Source organism: Pipistrellus hanaki (assembly GCF_964339955.1).
Source record: "Pipistrellus hanaki genome assembly, chromosome: 3".
NCBI classification, from domain to species: domain Eukaryota; kingdom Metazoa; phylum Chordata; class Mammalia; order Chiroptera; family Vespertilionidae; genus Pipistrellus; species Pipistrellus hanaki.
Window position 1 is genome coordinate 186,256,628 of NC_140505.1, and position 4,783 is coordinate 186,261,410.

At 50.6% G+C, this 4,783-nt stretch overlaps 2 pseudogenes across 2 annotated transcripts; both read right to left on the reverse strand.

Moving 5' to 3' along the window:
* Positions 1-258: 258 nt before the first annotated feature.
* LOC311619783 (homeobox protein NANOG-like) lies at positions 259-991 on the reverse strand (annotated as a pseudogene). Its single transcript has 2 exons — positions 707-991; positions 259-593 (listed from the first exon to the last, which is right to left on the reverse strand). The product of its transcript is annotated as a homeobox protein NANOG-like (transcript).
* Positions 992-2,022: 1,031 nt separating this feature from the next.
* Positions 2,023-2,545, reverse strand: LOC311618521 (NHP2-like protein 1; annotated as a pseudogene). Its single transcript has one exon. The product of its transcript is annotated as an NHP2-like protein 1 (transcript).
* Positions 2,546-4,783: the final 2,238 nt, after the last annotated feature.

A 4,783-nucleotide genomic window follows, 5' to 3' on the forward strand; every position in this document is an offset into this window, starting at 1 on the left:
GGGACACCTCCACCCCAGTGTACAAATTTCGTGCACCGGGCCTCTAGTTATTTATAGCCAGAAGCATCTTTTATCATTTGTCTAATAGCAGCAAGACTGCAGAAACCTCTTTGCTTAGACTCCAGTCATTACCCCCACCTCCAAACTGGCACAGTAGGCATAACGAGAAGCAGCATATAAAGGCAGAGATGCATAGAAAAGCCCTAGGAGAGGCAATACCGCCACTGCCCAAGCTGAGATTGAATAATGTACCCATCATCACACTGTGTTCATGGCTGTGTGTGTGGGCTCAGGCTCTATGTTCACGGAGTAATCGGAGTGAACCGTGGTTTGCTGGGTACCACCACACTCAGGGGCTTGCAGGATTGCATCAGAGGTTCCCCCAGCAGTTTCCACGGAGGCCTCCAAATCACGGGCAGGACTTTGCTGGAACTGGATCTGGGACTGCAGGGATTCCTCTCCATTGCTATAGAACTGGGTGCTCCAAACCAGGTTATCCCGGGCTTGGGGCACCAGGTCTGACCTTCCAGGCAGGCAGTTCCGAGACGGGCTCTTCCAGGAATGGTTGCTCCACACGGAAAGGTTTCCAGAACCTTCCCCAGGCACCCCGGCCACAGGAGGAGAGGCCCGGGCACTCTGCAGCTGCTGAGCTCACCCGGGTCACACGGCGCCTATATTGTCCAGTTGTATTTCCGCCACCCCTTACAGTTCGTTCTCTGGCTCTGGAACCAGGTTTTACTCGGTTGGTAGCGAAGGTTCAGGATGTTGGGAAGTTCTTGCCTCTGCTGGAGGCTGAGGTATTCCTGCCTCTGGAGTCTCTCACTGAGTAACAGAGCTGGGTCTGTGAGCAGACGGCTCCGGCTTTCTCCTCCGCCCCCGGCCTGTTCTCTGCAGAAGTGGGCAGAGCTGTGCCGGGACTGGTGGGGGAATCAGGGCGGGTCTGAACAAGCAGGTCCACGGAGGGAGGAAGAGAAGAGACTGCGGTCTCCATGGGGAGTGGCTCAGCAGGTGGCGTTCACAGGGCGCAGAGTTTCCCTCAGGCCATAACCCTCAGGCTGGGTGAAGGCTCCTGGAGTTGGGTGATCGGTGCAGGGCAGGCTCTGGGGAAAAGCGAATCCACACTCACGGTGCTGAGTTGAAGGAGAGAGAAAAACACCCCAAAGAGCTAGGTTGTAAGAAGGACTCAGCCCTGGCTGCTTTGGCTCAGTGGATAGAGCACCGGCCTGTGAACTGAAGGGCCCTGGGTTTGATTCCTGTCAAGGGCGCAGGCCCAGGTTGTGGGCTCAATTCTTAGTGGGGGGCATGCAGGAGGCAGCTGACCAATGATTCTCTCTCATTATTGATGTTTCTATCTCTCTTCCTCTCTAAAATCAAAAAAAAAAAAAAAAAAAAAAAATTTTTAAAGAAAAAGACCCAGGCTTAAGTATTTAGTTAGAAGAGTTTAGAGAAGTATGAAGATCTCCAGATGTAAAAGTATCAAAAAGAAGGGAGGAAATAGGTCAGCTTTGGAATAACAGATACCAATCAACCAATTTTGCAAAGAGATGTCTTTATTTTTTTAAAATTTTTACTTATCGCCCTGGCTGGTTTGGCTCCATGGATGGAGCATCGGCCTGTGGACTGAAGAGTCCCTGGTTTGATTCCGCACAGGCCTGGATTGCAGGTTCTAGGCAGCTGATTGATGATTCTCTCACATCATTGATGTTTCTCTCTCTCTCCCTCTCCCTCTCCTTCTCCTTCTCCCTCTTCTTCTCCCTCTCCCTCTCCGTCTCAATTTCTCTCTGTAGTTAATACAAACACAAAAATAAAAATATATTTTTTACTTATCGATTGGAAGAGAAAGATATATATATATATATATCATTTTGTTGTTCCACTTATTATGCATTCATTGATTGAATCTTGTGTGTCCTGACCGGGGATTAAACCTGCAACATGGGTGTATCAGGATGGAGCTCTAACCAACGGAGTTCTTGGCCCAGGGCTGCCTTGTTCATTTTTTGTGTTTTTTTTCTTCAAAAATATAAAAAGATTTACTACAATAATATTTTAAACAACAGAAGGTAGCTGGAATCCTACATGGCACACAGACAATAGGACACACAACCCGAGGGGGAGGAGGCAGGAGAGGGTGGCAGAGGCCGTGGGTTAGACTAGGAGCCTTTCAATGGACTGCTGAATGGACTGGATCTGCTGCTTCAGCTGGGAGCCCTCTTTGATGGTGACGGAGCAGGCGATGACCGGCCTGGAGACCCCGCAGGCCCGGCCCAGAGCCTGCTTGGAGCGCACAAACACGTAGGGCACGTTCTTGTCCTCACACAGCAGCGGGAGGTGCAAGATGATCTCCAGGGGCTCTGCGTCCGCCGCCATCACAATGAACTCCGAGATGCCTCTGCTCAGGGTTTTGGTGGCCTCGCTGGCCTTTCCGAAGCTGCTTGTAGTTACAGGACTGCCGGACGAGGCCCAATAGCTTTTTGGTGAGGTGGGCGTCGGCGAGAGGGTAGGCCTTCGGATTTACATCAGCCTCGGGCATGGCTGCGGGCCCGCGGTCTCGCCTCTTCCCTCGCTGCCTGTTCTTTTAAAACTGTTGTCATGTGTTGTCATGTGTAACGGGGGCAGATCCAGGCTTTGTGGGGCCTGAAGCTTATGCGTTTGTGGGGACCTCTTTAAGAAAACAGTACAAAGTTACCTGGAGAAATTCCTGGAGCCCCTCTGGGGCTTCAGAGGAGCCGATGCCAGTGAGGGCCCGGAGCTGAAGCTTCCTCAGCTCACAGGGCACCTCCAGGCCCGTTCCTGTGACCGTTCTCTGTCGGCGGCCGGGATGGAGGTGCCGGCTGTGCTATTACAAAACCACTGCGAAGAACGTGACTCTTCTGTGAGCACACGTCTCTGTCCACGATAGAAAGACCGGGAACCTCTGGGCCATGGGCCTTTTGACTTCTATTTGATGGTGTGCTGCCAAATTGCCCTTCAAATAGGTGTCGGTAAACCCCACTCCGACCAACAGTTGCGTGGGAATTTTCTCCCATTCTTGCCAGCACTGGATATTAGAATCCGTGTGTGTGTGTGTGTGTGTGTGTTGTGTTGTTGTTTTTGTTTGTTTGTTTGTTTGTTTGTTTTGCCAAGCTGATGAGAGAAATAAGGCATTTCAATGTTTTAGTTTACTGTACTTGTTCCTAGGACTGTTGTAACAAAATACCACAGACTTGGTGACTTTAAAGAACCAGAGATGTAGGTCTGGCCGGATGGCTCAGTTGGTTTTCCCATACACCAGAAGGTTTTGGGTTCAATTCCTAGTTGGGGTGTGTACAGAAGGCAACCGTTTGGTATTTCTCTCTCACATCGAAGTTTCTCTCTTTCTGCCTCTCTCTTCCTTCTGCTCTCTCTAAAATCAATAAGAACTCGCTGGTGTGGCTCAGTGGATAGAGTGTGGGCCTGTGGACTGAACGGTCCTGGGTTCGATTCCAGTCAGGGCACATGCCTGAGTTGCAGGCTCCATTCCCAGTGGGGGGCGTGCAGAAGGCAGCCGATTCATGATTCTCTCTCATCATTGATGTTTCTATCTCTCCCTCTCCCTTTGTCCCTGAAATCAATACTAATATATATGTATATTAAAAGCTGATTCTTTAGAAAAAAAATAGTAAAACTAATAAAACTTAAAAAATAAGAACATAAGCTCTGGTAAGAATTTTTAGAAATCCGTGTCTTTGAAAAACAGCACAAATGCCTCACAGTTCTGGAGACTAGAAGTGCAAGGTCAAGTTCCCAGAGGGCCATGCTCCCTCGGAACTCAATACGGGGGCTTCCCCCTTCCCTCTTCCTGGCTTCCGTGAGGCTCAGCCTTGGTTTTTCACTCCAGTTCTCTGTCCTCACTGGCACTCTCTCTGCGCTTCTGTCACCGAGTGGCTGTCATTTTAGAAGAAGGACGCTAGTCCTTTTGGATCAGGGCACTAATCTACCCAAACATGAGCTCATTTTAATCACTTCCATCTGTGACAACCCCGTCTCCTCGTAAGGCCACGTTCTGAGATTCTGGGTGTTAGGACCTCAACGTATCTTCGTTGAGGGGACAAATTCAGCCCATCACATTTCCATTCCTCTAAATCCTAGGGGCATTGGGCATCCTTTCACATGTTTACTGGAGATTTGGATCCTTCCTCCTGCTCCTCACCCCTCCGGGACAGCTGCCCAGGTTTCCATCAGGTCATTGGCCATCTTCCTGCTTCTTTCCCGACCCTCTGTCTTTTCCGCGCTGAAGCTGCTGTACCCGTGGCTGAGGTTTGCTCCCAGCCCATCGCACAGGCTTTCCCTTCGGTTTGGTGTTTGCCTGGACTCCGGGGACACTCCGGGCAGCCCTCTCCTCTGGCTCACATCTGTGCGCTCCCTCCTCTGCCTCTTCACTCCGAGCCTCCCGCCTCATACAGGGCACCACCCGCCCACGCGCCAGCAGGAAGCACGGGATCTCCCTTCTCCCTCACCCTCTGTCTCCGACTTCTCCCCGGTCTCCGTCCCCCGAATTCTTCACTCTGGTACAACCCATGCCTGTCCCACCACCTCTCACTGGTCTAAGGCACCATCCTCTCTCACTTAGCCATTTGCCAACGTCTTCCGGTTTCCCTGCAGCTTCTCTGCCCACTCCAACCCTTTCTGCCAGGATCTGGTTTTTATTTTTATTGTTGTTGTGTGTGTGTGTGTGTGTGTGTGTGTGTTTATTTGTTTGTTTTTAATATATTTTATTGATTTTTTCACAGAGGGAAGGGAGAGGGATAGAGAGCTAGAAACA